The 18,553-nt window shown below is 37.1% G+C and overlaps 2 long non-coding RNA genes across 2 annotated transcripts in view; one reads left to right on the top strand and one right to left on the bottom strand.

Moving 5' to 3' along the window:
* Positions 1–18,553, top strand: part of LOC116586932 — an 81,327-nt gene that overhangs the window by 46,095 nt on the left and 16,679 nt on the right. Inside the window, exon 2 of the long non-coding RNA XR_004284211.1 lies at positions 10,995–11,156. This is a non-coding gene — a long non-coding RNA (uncharacterized LOC116586932). The remainder of the gene's footprint in view (positions 1–10,994; positions 11,157–18,553) is intronic.
* Positions 1–18,553, bottom strand: part of LOC116586931 — a 61,690-nt gene that overhangs the window by 29,335 nt on the left and 13,802 nt on the right. The gene's annotated exons all lie outside the window — the stretch shown is intronic.

Raw genomic sequence — 18,553 nt, 5'->3', positions numbered from 1 at the left:
ATAAACTTTTGTATTTAAATAGGGAGCCTATTATATATGTAATAATCTCCTAGGTATTTTGCATATTATTGTGTTCATTTCCACAATGGACCTTCCCTAGGACCTTCCTTAATCATTAATTCTGTGATTAAAGTAAATTGGTATAATTTCAACGTAGTTCTTGGCTTAAAGAGCCATGAACTAAACAACTTGGTTCCATGGAGGTTTGGCTTAAGTAGAAAATTAGTTATTTGTTTTTAAACACACACACACACACACACACTCACATGCACTGTGTATATATTTATAAAGGCACATAATGATGTGGTTGTTAACACGGATTCTGAGTCAGGTAGACTGGATTCCTATCCTTCAGCTCAGCTGTTTACTAGTTGTTGGGTCTAACTAGCTGTGTGACTTTGGAAAATTTCCTGAGTCTCTGTTTCTTCACCTACAAAATAGGAGTAAATAGAATTCTTGTAAGACTGTAGTAAGAATTAAATGAGATAAAATTTATAAAATGCTTAGCATATTTTTTAGCATAAGTAGTTTCAATAAATATTAGTAATGATAACATATATATGGTGTATAGTTCCAAAAATAGATTTGAAGCAGTTATAAATATTCATTAAATAATAGTTTATTCACACAGGCCAGTAAGTATGTGAGGAAATTGAGGGGATAGGGAATTAGAGGATAATGGATAAGACGATATTGATAATAAGATTAGTACATAATATTTGTGAGAAAATGTCCTCTGCATTTCTTTGTGTAAGCCAGAAATATTGCTTCAAGCTTCCTAGCAATTAATGCACAGAGGAAAACAAAGTTAAATTAAATTTTATCATGCCCCTAAATAAACATAAAACAATGTTTCAGGACAAGACTTTATTTCTTTTGACTGGCCAGTTCAGTGGCTTTTTTCATTATGTGGATGTTGTGACATTGTAAACAATGTCTTCCGCATCTTCCCAATAAATACAAAAGTAAACCTTGCATTTCATATACATCGATGTAGGCAAAGGCCTAAAACCAAAGTATAATTCAGTAAAGCAATTCCATGAGTGAGGGGGAACATGTGACATACGCATAATTCTTTGATGGCCTGACATAACTCCAGTCTTGGCCCTGAATTTAGGGTACCTAGAGATATAAGCAAACTCAATTCAGCAAATTTTTTACAGATAATATTTATTAAAACCAACTTTTTGAGAATACATTGCCCAGAACAGAATGAAAGTTATACTTACTGAGAACTACCTGGGAGTTTGATTTAAAGTTTATGAGAGAATCATAAACTTTAATTATTAAATGAACTGGAAGTTGGGTTGATATTTACTTACTAGGGGTCTAGTCACGTGACAGGCCACCATAAATCAAATCCACCTAATTAGAGAGATAACATTATTTTTTTTTTTTACTCAGACTTTCCAAAATCATAGAAGTCTTTATTAGAACAACAAATGTGATGATAAAAGAGTAAGCTGGAAGGAACTCTATCTTCTTTAGGGCTTGATCCCTGAAACTACAACACTTGCCGACACATGTAGTTATAAAAGATGAATTTTATTTATAAATAATGAGGGAATCGATACATGGAACAGCTGATCTGAAGTAGAATCTGAAGAGCGGGCAAATATACAGACATCAAGACCTGAGAAGAAGTTACAAATAGAGGCAAAACTGAAGACACTAACTAATTTCCACAGGAAGATAACGGATTGCATTTTACCAGGCACAGTCTGCATACCTATGAACCAAAATCTTTTGCATTACTGTCAGATTTTTATGACTTGGGTGTAAAATAGTCAAAGACTGAGCGACAGCCTGAGATCACAATGAAGTAAGTGCTAGACAGGAAAGATAGTAATCCTTTCAGTCTTTTTCATAATATTTCTACACAGTAGGCACTCTGAAGTATTTTTAATGAGCAAATCATGCATATTGATTAAACAATACATCTAACTTGGATATATCACATAGAGAAATATTTAAAGAAATACAAAGGTGTAATTTTTACCTTTTCTCACAATTCTTAGCACTGTGAATATAAATTCTTTTCTCAATTTGCCTTTAAATAGATAAGCTCAAGTCCTTTTGCTTATTTGTGTAAAAATCTTCTGTGCCTTTGTTGCTCTGTCTTTGGGCCTTTAGAATCATTTCTTTTTTCTGTTACAGGTGCGCTCCTCAGAGGGGAATAACACTTCTTATATGCTTTATCTTTTTTGCTCTCTACTCAATTTCTGCTTACGCCTTTATTCAAAGGAAAGAAAAAAAGTCAGAAGTACAGGTTGCCCAGGGACTTAAAATTGGTTTCTGAAATGAGGGCAGCCATTTTCAAAATTAATTAATTAATTAATTCATTTTTTGTGGGACTGAACCCTTAAACCTGTGGTGTCTGATGCTTCCTTGGGTCCTAGGTATCAGAATTTAATTGATCGTTCGACACCCCATTGGTGTTTGGAGAATTGGAGAATTGGTTTTGGTGCTGGCAACAACCTAGGTAAGTGACGAGCAGACAAGGTTGTGGAGAAGCCATAAGAGTTAGAAGAAATCCAAAAAGACCATTATGTGGTGGAAATCAAGAGAAAATTTTCTGAGAAGGAAATACATGGTAACTAGCATCAATGCTGCAAAGAAGTCAAGTAAGGAAAGGCCTGAAAAGTATGGTTGTATTTAATACTAACTTTGGAAGTAATTCCAGGAAGGAATCAGAGCAAGAATGGGGTAAGGGTAGAGGAGTTCATAAAAAGGGGCTTGAGGAAAATCAGCTGCAGTGAATTTAAAAATGACCTCAAAATGAAGTAAAAAATGCCTAGTGGATATACATTTTTTGACTTAGTGTGCAGCAATTCTAAGCTGTTCATACATTTTGTCATTCTCAGAAACCTTACTAATTTTTGCTCTTGCTTAGTAGATGATGGTGACAAAATTACACAGATAGCCCAAGGTAAAGAAGATGGGATATGAACCTAGGTCTGTAGGACTGCACATTTTCTCTATTTTTAACCACAACAGAAAAGCTGAGTTTCTCTGTCCTAAAAAATTCTCTAATTCAGAACTTCTATTCCCCTAAGATACTAGATAACTGATTTCAGTTATTTTGTAGCTGTGTCTTGGGTCACATCACAATAATACAATTTAACCAGACCTAAAGGGGAGCACCTTATGTACTAGTAACCAATATTTTTCTTTTCTTTAAATTCTTCTTATAATGCTATTTTTGAGTTAGATCTGAGAAGAAAATTGACTTTAAATGCCTAATAGAGTTTCAAAATGTCATAAACTTTTAATAGATCTCTAAAACCAGTTTTGCTTTTTTTTTTTTAAAATAAATGTTCTGTCTTTGAGATGACTAATGAGAGTTTAGATACAGCTAATGCATTTATATCTGAGGCACTTGAGATGGAAAGGATATTTTTATTCTTCATTTTTCTTGCTAATTAATATGAATTGGTGCCACTGAAATTTAGTTAGCTCAAAGTAGGCATTTTTCCCCCTTAAACAAAGAAATGTTGCTTTACCATTTTATTTTATTTATTTAAAAGATTTATTTACTTATTTTAGAGAGCGCAAGAAAGAGAGAGCACACGTGTGTGAGTGGGGCAGAGACAGAGAGGGGGAGAGAACCCTAAGCAGATTCTGTGCTGAGCAAGAGCCCAATCCCAATACCCTGAGATCATGTGAGCCTAAACCAAGAGTTGCACTTAACCACCTGAACCGCCCAGGTACCCCTTGTTTTACGATTTTAAAACATGATTCAGTTTCATCCATAAATCTTTACTACTTGGAAAGGAAAAGAAAACCTTAAAATCCAGTTGAGAACAGGTTTCTTAAAGCCAGGGCACTACTAATGAGAGAAAATCAGTAATTGTTTCAACTCACTGTTAAAGTCCGTGTTTTCCAGTGGGAAGTTATTCTAATGGTCACCATTTTGTGTTATTTTGTTCTTGTTTTTGTTTTCAGATGAACAATCACAATTTATGGCAGCTTTTGAGATTGGCAACATTTATATAATTTAATGTAGAAAGGATTTCATAGTTCTTTTAGAGCACTACTTCCCAAAATAAAGCATACACGCTGAGGGGATGGTGTGTGCAGTGTATCACCAGGGGCATATGAATTCTTTAAGAGAAATTTTCAACTGTTTACTTTCAATTTGTTAATGATCTGTAATATAATACATGAACTTCTGGGGTTATGAGAGGACCTTCCACATAGCTTCCTAATTTTAATGATCATATTTGCCTTTATGTTTCTGGTATTACTCCCATCAAAGAAATCTCGATGAGTGTCAGGGGGCACACCATGAATGGATGTGGCATAGTAGATCAAACTGATAAAAGTAGTAAATGCATTGAATCTTCATGAGGCATACAGAAAAGATGTTCCAAACTCAAAAGAGCCTGAACCATTTTATTCTGAGCCATTACCTCAACAAAGAATGAATGCTCTAACAAGTTATCAAGTGAGAATTTATTATAATTGCCACTAAAGAATTGTTTACTAGCTGGCTTTTAGTTTAGAATGAGAGCTGATTGTTCTGAATTAGCAAAAAAAGCCTGGAAGTTATTAATGATATTTTGTAGAAAATACTTAAACAATAACAACAATGACATGCTCTGAATTTGTATTGTTGAGTTTAAAATACAGGAACATACTAAACTATAGGACCAAATCTGGGGCTACATCTTTCTCTTTTAAAAACACTGACAATTTGCTTCAGAAAAAAATGGTCACATTACATTAATATAGTAAATTTACATTTTATTTTTGCTTTGGTTAATCTAATTGGCTGGCAAGTTTATTCTGCTTTTATAGTTTTGTTAGAGCTAACCACAGTAACTTTACCTCTGAGCATTTTTTATTAATATTAAAACAAAAGTGATCTTTGTCAACAAGAATCTGGAAGAAATGTTTTCCTTTTAAAGGCATCTGTGGCTGAGAGATGATTGTCTGCCAAACGATCCATTTGTTCCCTGTTTTAGATGGGGTTTCCTAGAAACAGAGCCAGGGATTGGAATTCTTGTATAATGATTTATTGAGGAAGTGATTTCAGAAGAGGATGGGGGTTAGCGAGAGCAGGATAGGACAGAGGGAGGAGCTAAACTAGGATGTGGTCTCAGCTGGAGAGCAGCTGGAACTAGATTGGTTCTACTGAAAGCTATAGAGCATGAATTTCCGCAGCTTATTCAGTGTCAGCATGGGTTACTGCCCCCTGGAGTTATTATAATGGTTCCCATTAGGAGGAGATAAATAGCTATGAGCCACTAATGAGGGCTAAGGCATGAGAACTGGGGGATGGGTATTCTAGCCCAGTGAAGTGGATCTGGGGAGAGCAACCATGAGGCCTGCTATAGGACTGCCTTGCAGTCCTCAGATAGTACTTGCTTCTCAGATTAAGTTAACTCCATCTAGTCACAGTTTTTCTGGGATCCTGAATGGTCAATGTTTGGGAAGACTTATAAGGAGCTTATTTAAATCAAGTATAGCTCCTGTGGTATGATTGGTCTAGACATACCCTTTATCCTTTCTTCTCTACTAGTTATTCTAGAATGTCTCCTCCTTGGGTAGCACCTCTGTTGGACTAGTTGGCTTGTCTTAGAGCATCTGATGCAGTTACCATACTTTTATCAACCTGTGGTTATTAGACTTGTTCTTTATAGTGAAATTGGTCATAGAAATACAGAGATAACCCAACAAATCTCCCTGTTTGCACTGGCTAGCCATACTTTATTTCCTCATGATGAATAGGGTCAGTTATTCTGCTGGTATGGTAACTGTTTTTTGTCTGATGGTCTACTGGCTTGAGTTGCTGAAAGTAACCAGGAGTTAGTCATAACTTTAAGTTTATTGGGATTCTCCCAGTATTCCCTGGTGGAAGCATCCTCCCTCTAGGAACCAGGATCACTGGAACCTAAATTACAGATGAGGGGAAACACAAATTCCCTGAGAGGGTGACTGGAAGTGATGATGAGTAGGCCCATTCCTGCTTTTATTCCTTTGTTCCCAGATCTTGCATTCTACTTACTGGTGACACAGAACTGCTAATGTCCATTATTTTAGGGTATATACTACATCCTGAAGAAGAGCTTTCCAGCCATGTAAAGTATTTTTGACAAGGTGGAAATTCAAGACCCCTCAAGAGGACATTCCACCACTATTAAGTTAGCAGCTTCTGGATGATCCAGAATATGGTGGGATCAATAAGTAGATATCATGGCTATGTTCTACCACTGCTCATCTTGTGCCATAAAGTTTGTCTTTTGTATTTCCTAGCAATGCTAGGAAAGTAGCATTTCCTAGCAATGCTAAGTGGGATTTGGAGGCTTAAATCAGACACTTCAGAGTGCTGCTAGCTGGGTGTTATGGGCAGAGACTAAAACTTGTTGACAGTCCAGATGAAATATTGCCCCTATAATGCAGAAGGAGTTTGATGTAATCAACTTGTCACCAAATAACTGATTGGTCTCTTTGAAGGATGATACTGTATTCTCAGTGTTATGGGTTGCTGGCCTATTGGACACTCACTGGTGGCAGCAGTTGATCATCCTTCATGATAGGAATCCATGCTGTTTGGGCTCACATGGCCTTCATCTCTGCCACCATTACTTCTCTGTTCCAGAGCCCATTGCATGGACACTGTATGACCAACAACAGATGTTGGTTACCATCTACTGGCCAAGTCACCCTTGTTATTTAGTTCCTCTTCCATGACAGACACTGTCTTGTGAGTGCTGATTTATGATGCAAATATTGTTATATGTTGTACTCATTCCCCAGCACCATACAGATGCTTCTTCCATGTCCCTAATCTAATCGTACTCCTACCAGGCTTCTAACACACCATATAAGACCTTTACCATGCAGTCAAAAGACCCAGTTAGGTGGCAAAGAAGGACATTAGTGGAATAGTCACACAACCTAATGGAAAATATCAACCAGAGATTAGTGTGAATTGATCACCATCATGCAGATGATTATTACCATTGTCAGCACAATAGCAAACATCATTTCCATATTTTAATATTTCTGAAATTTTCACACCTTCTAGTTTATGGCATCTTGATGTGTGAAGTTTTAGGAATATCTTAGTCAATTTATTTTATTTCATATGAGCAATGAATGAAAAATCTATGTCTCATACAGTTCTTTCACTAGGAATAAAGCTATTGGGTTAATTGGCAACATTTTAAAATTTCTTAGTTGCATACAAAATAATGGTGCATTTAAAATCAATGGCTTCTTAGAATATATATAGCTGTGCCTTCTACCTACTATTATGTGCTGGGAATACAAAGAAATATTTTATAACCTCTGTTCTCAGAAAAGTCACTTCAACTTCAATTAAATTCAACACTACCGGGCAGGAGTCACTGAGTTTTCTTTCTCTGGGGCACCAAAATAGGAATGGGTTATATACTGTTTCATTTGCTCAACATGGGGATTACCTGCACCTAACATATTCAGCTTGCCTTCATTTGCTAGAAATATCCCCCTTTTCCACCAATTTTCCTAATAATTTACCTCTGTAGCCAATAATACTTTGAAATAGCAAATATCACAAGCTCGTTGGCTTTATGATAGTATCATAGTACTTTCATATAACTAAGTGACACTGTCTAAGATTTTAAAAGCCAAATTTGGGACTAGGGAAAGGAAGGACATTGTGTGCAAATATTGCTCTGATAAAAGAACCAATTTTGTCAGAAACACTTTTAGCCTAATATTGGATAACACTGCTTCGAGAGGACAGTTTGCAGCCTTATTCTGGCTGGAAAGGATGCAGCCTAGAGGGGGAAGAGTGTTTCACTTTGATAACAAGTTTATTTGTTGAATGTGAAGATGATGAAAGAAAGAGCATGTGGGTGCATATGTGCAGTAGGAAGAGAGGGGCACATCTAAGACTGTCATACCCAGACCTGTTTTTTAAATTATTTATTTATTTATTTATTTGGAGAGAGAGAGAGAGAGAGAGAGAGATAGAGAGAGAGAGAGAGAGAGTGTGTGTGTGTGTGTGTGTGTGTGTTTGTTTGAACAGCAGGGAGGGAAAGAGGGAGAGAGAGAGAAAAAAAAAATATATCAAGGGACTCGCTGTTGAAAACAGGGCCCAGCTGGGGTGGGGGAGCTCAATCCCCGAGATGGTGATCAGACCCTTAATCAAGAGTCAGATGCTCAACTGACTGAGCCACCCAGGTGCCCCATATCCAGGCTTTTTAATTAGCTTTCAGACTATAGTAGATCCTCAATAAAGTTTTATTTAATGTGTGACTGATAGGTAAGTCTGGGATGTCCTGAAACCCAGGTTATCCTTTATTGTTCACCCATCTAGACAGAATACTTGGTAATGGTAACAAGCCTAGCTAAGTTTGAGGGGGAGAGAAATCTTAAAGGATTTCATTATGTTACTTTCACTGAAAGTTTTACTGTAGAGAACATCATTATAGTTTTTACTGTAGAACATCATTATAGTTTTGTTGTTGTTGTTCTTGCTTTTTTCTCCTTAAGGGGTTCACACTATGAGAAAGCTTATTAGCTAAAACTAGCTACTGATAAGATACTTCTGGCATGTCAATGAATAAATTCTCTTGAATCCAAGCCAAAATGGAATCTTCTACTGTTGTCCACAACATTAGAACACTGTTTGAGAATATGTTCCTTTACTTCTGTTAGGTAAATGGAGTGGCTCTCTGAATACACAATTCCTGGTTAGTAAGGACTAACGCACCTACATTTGTTAAAAGAACTGCCATTTAATGTTCTTTTTTTTTAATTTTAGTTTTTCAGTGTTCCAAGATTCATTGTTTATGTATCACACCCAGTGCTCCATGCAATATGTGCCCTCCTTAATACCCACCACCAGGCTCACCCATCCCTCCACCCCTTTCCCCCTAAAATCCTCAGTTTGTTCCTCAGAGTCCACAGTCTCTCATGGTTTGTCTCTCCCTCTGATTTCCCCCAATTCACTTTCCTTCCCTCCTAATGTCCTCCATGTTATGCCTTATGTTCCACAAGTAAGTATGACCATTTGATACCTGACTTTCTCTGATTGACTTATTTCACTCAGCATAATCTCCTCCAGTTCCGTCCATGTTGATACAAAAGTTGGGTATTCATCCTTTCCGATGGCTGAGTAATATTCCATCATATATATGGACCACATTTTCTTTATCCATTCGTCTGTTGAAGGGCATCTTGGCTCTCTCCATAGTTTGACTATTATGGACATTGCTGCTATGAACATTGGGGTACAGATGGCCCTTCTTTTCACTACATCTGTATCTTTGGGGTCAATATCCAGTAGTACAACTGCTGGGTCATAAGGTAACTTTATTTTTTATTTTTTGAGGAATCTCCATACTGTTTTCCAAAGTGGCTGCACCAACCTCCATTCCCACCAACAGTGTAAGAGTGTTCCTCTTTCTCCACATCCTCTCCAACATTCGTTGTTTCCTGTCTTGTTAATCTTTGCCATTCTAACTTGTGTAAGGTGGTATCTCAGTGTGGTTTTGATTTGAATTTCCATGATAGCTAATGATGATGAACATTTTTTCATGTGTCTGCTAGCCATTTGTATGTCTTCTTTGGACAAGGGTCGGTTCATGTCTCCTGCCCATTTTTTTGACATGATTATCTGGTTTTTTGGGTGTCGAGTTTGAGGAGTTCTTTATAGATCTTGGATATCAGCCCTTTGTCTGTAGTGTCATTTGTGAATATCTTCTCCCATTCTGTGAGTTGCCTCTTTGTTTTGTTGACTGTTTCCTTTGCTGTGCAGAAGCATTTAATGGGTTTAGATAAGCAGTTCATTCTAGGGTGTCTTCCACCCTGTCACAACTTAAGAAGTTCCACTTCTTTGTTAGCTTTTGAGACATAATTCTCATGAAATGACTTCTTTGAGATTAAAACCAAGCCAAACAAACAGGTATCAAAAGGAAAGAACGACTATTTAGCACACCAGAATTATACTGCTGTGAGAAACAAACACTGTAATTCTGAGTTAGCAATGCTACCTCTGGAGCCTGAAAATGGTTCCTGAACCGGCATCACATACTCTACAAGACAAGTAAATGAACAAAGAGTATAATGCAAACACCTCAAGCCCACATTCTCAAGGTCCAACTTTTCATTTTTTAAGGCAAAGAGGAAGATTTCAGTGAGTATTATAAAAAACTCAATTGTTTTTAATCTTTTCTGAATTAGAAAACCATCTATAGGGAGGCCCTGGGGAATATAGGAATAAACCTTGTCTTAAGACTTGTGATCTGGTCCTAAAATTCTACCTCTCACCACCTCTGTGACCTTGAACAGGTCACTTCACCCTTCTGGGTCTGTTTCCTTACCTATACTTAGACCCCATTGAGGATTACGAAAGCATTGAAGTAATCTCTAAGATTATTTTTAGCTCAAATATTTTTTGGTTTTATAAAAAGGATGATGGTTGAAGTTAAAGACATTTTTTGAAAAAATGTGCAGGGGAAATGATGAACTGTTGATGAGACCAATATTTATAATGTAATGGGAAGGAAAACCAACATTTATGGAGTGCCAGCTGTATGCCAAACATTGTACTAAATGCATCTATCTTATTTAAGATTCCCAACAGCACAACCAGGCAGTATTATTATCCTTATTTGACAGATGAAAATAAATCAAAGTTATGTAATTTATATAGCTGGTAGATGGTGGAACCAGGAATTTGAACCCAGGAAAAGTCTACCAAAGACACTGTTCTTTTTAGGAATCAAAGAAGGAAATGGAGAAGAGTACATACCTGTTAGAGAATAACTATGCTATTCTGAGGGAAGATTTTCTGAATGAATTTGTAATATTGGAGATTTAGCATTGTCCTGCTAGCTTTTGAAACTTTTTTCAATATGCACAGTTGGGGCAATAGAACCTATGTGATATTTATGATATTTATTTCAACTTGGTGACCTTCACAAAGCAAAAAGATATACTCACTGTTTTATTCATTTCACCCATGGAGCTCTCTTTCTTGTTATTTTATACTTTAGGGAGAAGGGAGAAGATTATTCCCAATAAGAAAAAGTAGCAAGACTAAAGCTTCAGATCTGAGCTCACTATATGACAATGTTACTGCTTTTCAAAAGACTTTAAGGGACCAGAAAGCCTACATTCAGCTTTGGCTTCTATGTGTATTACTGGGTCTGCCAACAGTAAGTGCTCAATAAATGCAGTCTCTTTCTACTTATAAACTAGATTCATATTTTAAATACAAAATAAAAAAAATTGTTCAAGATAAAACAATTCAGTAGTTGTGCAAGGGACCTAAAATGTAAAATTATGAATTATACAAAGATGAACATAAAAACAAATTATGAATGTTTGTGTTTTACGTAGAGCGCACTTCTGGTATGAAGACATGTTTGCAAATTTTAGCATCTGGAAATTTCAGGCAGGCTTTAGCCTAGTTGAAATTCCCCAGCAGCATTAACACTGAGCATCCTCATAATTCACCAGAGTTGTAGTCCCGCATTTAAAGTCAAGAATAGCTCCCTGAGTTATTTTGGCTCACGTTTTGAAAAGAGACCAGAGCAGCTGCACAGGAGTGTTGGGTGTCCTCATAGTTTATCCCTTGGGTGATGTTTCTTCCACTTATTGCTGTTTGTTCCTATTTTTAAATCATTGTCAGTATTTTTTCCTTGGCTCTTCTCACTGTCTGCACTTTTCTGGCTCTTCTACACAAATGGTTTTATGTTCTTTTTCTCCTAGATTTAACAATAGTTGAGCTCCTTTGCACATTTTTGGTCAAAAGCGAATAAAAAGTTTTTTAAAGCATTCAGCAGATGTAGATCCCAATTTTACTTTTATGATTTCAAACAGTGTATAATATTTTATATATTAAGCTCTTGGGTATTATATTCTAAAACTCTTTTTAATTTGTGTTTTTCTTATAGCAACAATATGTCCCCTCAAGCATACTGTCTTGAGGGGATTTAATTTCCCTTGCCCTAACTTCTTTCATTAGATAGTCTACGGCCATACCACCCTGAACGCGCCCGATCTCGTCTGATCTCGGAAGCTAAGCAGGGTCGGGCCTGGTTAGTACTTGGATGGGAGACTTCTTTCATTAGATAATTTATGTCTGCAGGGAATACTTCCTTTTCTTTGGTTACACTCTGCTCTTGTATTTTCTGAATTATCAATGCACTGAAGACATAGAGACCTTTTTCTTTTTAGCTATTTAAATTGTAGATTAAGGAATAGTCCTCTCAGAATGGTGTTAATTGGGAGAAAAACCATTATGAAATTAAGTTTCCAAGGATTTAAAAAGCAATCAAGTGAGACATATACATACTAACCTTCTTTTTTTTTTTTTTTTTAAAGATTTTATTTATTTGACAGAGAGAGATCACAAGTAGGCAGAGAGGCAGGCAGAGAGAGAGAGAGAGGAGGAAGCAGGCTCCCTGCTAAGCAGAGAGCCCGATGTGGGACTCGATCCCAGGACCCTGAGATCATGACCTGAGCTGAAGGCAGCGGCTTAACCCACTGAGCCACCCAGGCGCCCCACTTACTGACCTTCTTAATCCCATCCACATTCATGATTTCTTTCTGCTTCCATCAGAACCTAAGAGTCTTTCTATACACAGGGAAGTTACAGCTTTCACCAACCATTCTACCAAACCCCAAATCCAGTTAACCTAGGAGCCATGGCCCTTAAATAACAGCACCAACCTCAAGAAAAACTCTGAGACTAAATGCCTGGCCATGTAAATACACATGTGAATAAAGAACTATTTTCTGTGTTTGAAAAAATCATTTTGAAGATTTATTTTTTAAAACAAAGGGAGATTACAAGCCAGGTTAGGTATATTTGATTAAATTTTTCATTTGGAAATAAAATGGATTATGCTTGGTGATTAAGAGCCACATGTTTCATGTATTGAAGACACAGAAAGAGACCTTCCTTGGCATCATACTTGGCTGTAAATTCTTTTGGGAAAGGGACTGTGTCTCACTCATTTAGTTCTCCCATCATTTAGTATATTTCCTGGTTTTATAATAAATATTCAGGAAGTGATTGATGAATAAATGAGTTAAGCAAATGAGAATCAATGTGAAACCTGAAATGTTACCTGTCCCCCCCTTTTTTACACAAGAAAAGGGAGACAAACACTTATGAGGAAGCCCTTTAAGATCAGAGAAATTGTATGCATAGCAGCTGATGTAATAGGGGTGTTCTAAAATCAGCAGGCCTACATGAAGAACCTTGATTGCTATGTGTTTTAAAACCAAAATTATACCTTATCCTTTTGAATGGTGAAACACCACTGTGAATATAATCTATCGATTTGGCTATTTATTCTAACTAGCAAAAGTAATCTGAACCTCATTTTAGTTTATGGAGAATCTAATATGGACCAAACTGACAGAGTTTTAATTTTTTTATTAAAATGCATCAAAGTAGAAAGCTATGATCACATTAGCAATTAGACTTGTTAGCAATTTATTATGGAATTTGTCCAAGAATCCCAGAATGCTGAATTATATTTTCAACCTTACCTCAAGGTCATCCCCAGAAAACACGCAAGAAAAATGTTACACTTTGTTGCTGGCAGAGACCTTGGTTCCAAATGCCAAAGGAGAGCTCTGGAGACCTACACTGTTTTTTGTAGAGAAATGCTTTATCTAATCTTGGCTGGCCTCAATTTACTTAAATGAATTGGCAAAGAATCTTGTTTAACCTATTTAACCTCCAAACAAAGCCACCGATGTTACCACTCTTGGGTGATCTTGAAGAAGCAGAAGAGTCTAAGAGACTAAGAGAATTTATCCAAGTATATGGGTGGTATAGAGCGCTGCATCCAAAATGAGAATGACCGTCTGTCTTAGAGGAGTGTGCGATAAGAAGGTATCTCAGTATTAGTGGAAAAGGAAGTTCAAATGAGACCTCACACTTTTGAATTCTCTATTTTTAACTTCATCTGTAACTCTGCCCACTCAATGACGAATTAATTGTCTTTAATCCAAACTAATTACAGTGGATTTCATCTGGATATAGAAGAAAAAGATGGAAGAAATACCTAGAAGTCCTGCAAGGGACCAACACTAAACAGAACCAATTGCCTTCTGCCATACTTCAAATATAGGTGAAGAATAATCAATTTGCGAAGAAATGAAATATCTGCTACAAAGGACATGATAAGATTCTAGTTAACTAAGATTCTAGTTAAGACAGTGTATTACAGCTGAAAGAATAGAAAAATCACTTACAGGAGCTAAATAGAGAACCCAGAAATAAACCCACACAAATATAGTCAACTGCTCTTTGACAAAGGAGCTAAGGCAATACAATGTAGCAAAGACAGTCTTTTCAACAAATGGTCATCCACATGCAAAAATGAAACAAAAGTTAACTCAGAATGTATCATAGACCTAAATTTAAAATGCAAAACAACAAAACTCTTAGAAGAAAAATAGGGGAAAATCAAGATCATCTTTGGTTTGGTAATGGTTTTTTAGATACAACACTAAGAGCATGGTGCATGTGAAAAAAAAAAAAAAGACTGACAAGTTGGACTTCATTAAAATTAAAAACTTGTGCTCTGTGAAAGACACTGTTAAGAGAAGGTAATGACAAGCCACAGACTGGGAGATAATATTTGCAAATCAAGTATTTTTTAAAAGACTGGCATCCAAGATATACAAAGAATTCTTAACTTTAAGAAAACAAGCAATCCAATTATAAAATGTGCAAAGGACCTGAACAGATCCCTTACCAAAGAAGATATATATATATGGCAAACAGGAATTTGAAAACGTCCTAAAACTCATGTCATTAGGGAATTGCAAATGAAAACAATCGAAACAGGTTTTCTTCATAGCAGATGCTGGAAGATGAACTTTGTCCTGATTAAGCATCATTCCATACCCTACTTTCCTCTAAGATATCTAGGGCTCCTAAAGTCATAAACCCAGACTTGAACATAGGTATCTCCTCAGAAACCAAAGTCCTCTCAGTGCTCAAGATGCTCTATTATTATATCATGATGATCATTGTTAAGTGTCTAATATGACTGCAGTAAGTCAACATTGCTCAGATGTTAGGGATAATTAAAGTGAAATAAGAAATTGTCTGAAATTTTCCTCAATTTGAAGAAAAATCCAGATTAATATTTTCAAAGTACTAAAAACTAACTTTGTTCTGAAATGGAAAAGTTTAGAGATATCTAAATATTGAGATGAATGTATTAGTTTTGCTAATACTGCTGTAACACATTACCACAAGTTTAGTGGCTTACCAAAACACAAATTTTCTGTCTCATAGTTCTGTAGGTCAGAAGTCTGAAATGGGTCTCACTGACTAAAACCAAGGTGTTGGGAGGGTTCTGTTATATTGTGGAACATCTAGGAAAGAATTAGTTTTCTTACCTTTAACATCTTCCAGAGGCTGCCCACATCCCATGACTCATAGCCTCTTTCTAGTTTCAAAGCCAACATGGCATGTCAAGTCCTCACACTGAATATTCTCACACTCTTCTGCCTCCCTCTTCTACTTTTGAGGACCATTCTGGTTACATTGGGCTCATCTGAATAATCTAGGATAATCGCCCTTTCTTAACATCAGCTGATTAGCACACTTAATTCTACCTGCAACATTAATTTCCCTGCTATATAAAGTAACATATTCACAGACTCTGTGGATTAAGATATAGTCATTTGCGGGGGTGGGGGGTACTGTTCTGTCCACCATAAATAACAAGCCAGGAGTTGCTGCCCCTATGGGCTCTAATAGCTCAGAACTTCAGGGGAGCAGTGTAAATGACTTCATTAACTAAGTTGGGGAGACTAGTGAAAAGGTCTTTCAGCATATCCTACTGTGAAATTCTTTCCACAGAAATTTATGGGGGTGGACATAGCTCTCTGACATCACTTTGTATCTACTGATCTGCTTATACCTCCTAGTAAATTTAGTGTCTTATTTTAGCATTCTTCTTTCTTTTTAAAAAAGAAGTAAATGTTAACATACAGCTAACTTTGTTTCCAAGGAGGCAGATCTCTCTTTTGCAGGACATTGGGAGAGAGCAAAAATATACAAGAAAACATAGCAAACATTCTCACTAGTTGTCTGATGACAAATGAATTATGTTATTTATGGCTATAGATCTATTCCCAGCTTCCTTGGAAATGCTTTGGTGTGGAAACAATGAACACTGAAAGATCATCTCAACCTGCACTCTAAGCCGTGACAATTTCAGAGACTAATAAAAGGAAAAGAATAAACAGAAATGTTTTGTTTCTCTAAGGCTGACCAAATTGGGAATGGATTCCCTGGTCTCATAGACACACCCTTCTGAAAGCAGTAAAACCGCAATATGTGAAGTCCGCACCCTTCCGCAAGCCTGCCAATACCAGGGGATGGACAGGCTCAGGTCTGAACATCCTTTATCAGTCAGAGAGTCTTAGAGATGGGATATGAATTGCCCTATAATTTTAAAATTTATCATTTCATACTTCGGGTGAGCCCTTTTGGCTGAATAGAGGAGATACTCATTGGGGTTTTTCAAATGTAGAATAATGAAGTTTTAAGATATCTACTAAACACAATGGTGTAATAAGCTTCTTGATTGTGTTCAGGACAGAGTTTTTATGATTATGCAATCATTTTCCAATTCTCAGCCTTCTAAAATAAACATCTGGACCAGGTTAAAATCCCCTATGGAGAGAGACTGGGTGCCATTTTGCTATTTGTTCACAATGTGCTTCAGGTCTTAAGCTCAATAGCCCTGGCTTCTCTGTTCTATAACTTTTGTCCTTATGTAAAGATGACTCAGGAAAAATGTGGCCCAGAGAACTCTCAAATTTCTTGATGTTCCGTAGTTACTAATCTCCTCCATACTTGTTCTAACTGATTTTCTGGACGTATCACTAGTGTTTCTGATTCCTAAGGTCTAGCTGGATGCAGGGAGTTGGCATCTTTAGCAGAGTTCCCAGGATAACTCTGATCATGTAGTTCTCTAAGCACACTTCGAGAAACATGGCCTTAGTTCCGTGAACCATTCCGGATGAGTGCTGTGTGCATCCACTTTGCACAGCTATCATCATTAAAGAACACACTCTCACATCACACTATGGGCCAATTAATCTGATTTCTCTAATCATGAGTGTTCTAATAGTTCACTCTTCAAAGTGGTGAGGGATTTCTCAGAACCACTTTGGTTTTTGGAGAAGTGGAGTGACTGCATCAACACTGATTTTGTTTTTGTAATGTGGGCAGAGAACAAAATTAACCTTTTGTTTTCTGGTTTCAGTTAGTCATTTAGTCCAAAAAAGAAAGCCATTAAAATACTCACTGTGTCATTTTGTTTGATTACAAACCAAATAAATTTGGTAATTGAGATTTTGATGAATCAGGACAATTTCTATATCCACATTGGGGCAAGTGTTGCAGGGGAGGAAAAGGAAGAAGTGAGAGTGGGTAAGGAGATTATTCAAGACATTTTATTTTGGAGACTTTTGCCACTATTCCTGACATCAACTCAAGCATTCCACAAACAAGTGGCTCTTAACATTTTGGGGAGAGTCATGGACTCCTTGGGGGAATCTGATTGAAGATCAGAGCCCTTCACCAGAAAGATGCATGTACACACGCTTTCACACAAAAATTCTCAAACAACTTTAGGTATGTTATGGACCCTCCCACACCAAAGCTCATCCATAATTAGAACTTGTGTTCTGAAAAGATTGCCCTGTGCCCCCTCCCTTTAGAGAATTCTCTTTACCATGATCACAGACTCTCTTGGATTAGTCTTTATGCATTATATAAATACGAATCACCTGGGGTAATTGTAAGGTATATGGATGTCTGGCTTCTATCCTCAGAGAATGATTCAGCAGGTCTGGGGTCCAGCCTAGGCTGTTGCAGTTATTTTATGACCCTCAGGAGATGCTGATGCAGGTAATAAATGACCACAATTTGAAAAACAGTCAAAACTGAGAAGCTGGGCAGTGACTCAGAAAGAGTCACTGGTACAAAAATATAGTAAAAACAAGCAGGCCACTTCCCTCCACTACACAGAAACCTGGGTTAAAAGAGTGGAGCTAGCTCTTCCCATTCCTGGCCTGCTCTATCTGCCCTTCTGTTCAGCTTGGCTATCCATTTTCCCCAAGGAGAATTTCCCACAATGCCCATTTTAACTTCATATTTTTTGCATAAAAGATTGAAAATGAGGGTGCATAGGCAGAACAATTTTTCTCTCACCCCGAACTCTCACAACAGGCCAAGGGACCACTCTTTTTTTTCAAAGGGATTTCCCTCTCCTTTGTTCATGGAGCTTCACTGCTTAGAACTCAGAAGAGGTAAGGGCAGGGTGTATTGAGTAGAAGAGCTGCAGAGACTCTTCCTCACCAGCCTCTAGATTTTTCCAGACAGTAACTTGGCTGGATATTTTAAAACAGTTCAGAAGAACTTCTGTAGGTTGGCAGCAGCCATTGGTGAGAAATTCTTTTCATTTGTTGAGAGTTTATTTGTGCCAGTGGACAAGAGTACTATAGAAGCAAACAAAACAGCTTAGATCCTGTCCTGCCTTAAAGGCCAGGCTCATCACTTCCC

This window comes from Mustela erminea, chromosome 3, assembly GCF_009829155.1.
Source record: "Mustela erminea isolate mMusErm1 chromosome 3, mMusErm1.Pri, whole genome shotgun sequence".
In the NCBI taxonomy this organism is placed as follows: Eukaryota; Metazoa; Chordata; class Mammalia; order Carnivora; family Mustelidae; genus Mustela; species Mustela erminea.
Note: the sequence above shows the minus strand (reverse complement) of the source record. Positions and strands in the feature narration are given on the sequence as shown.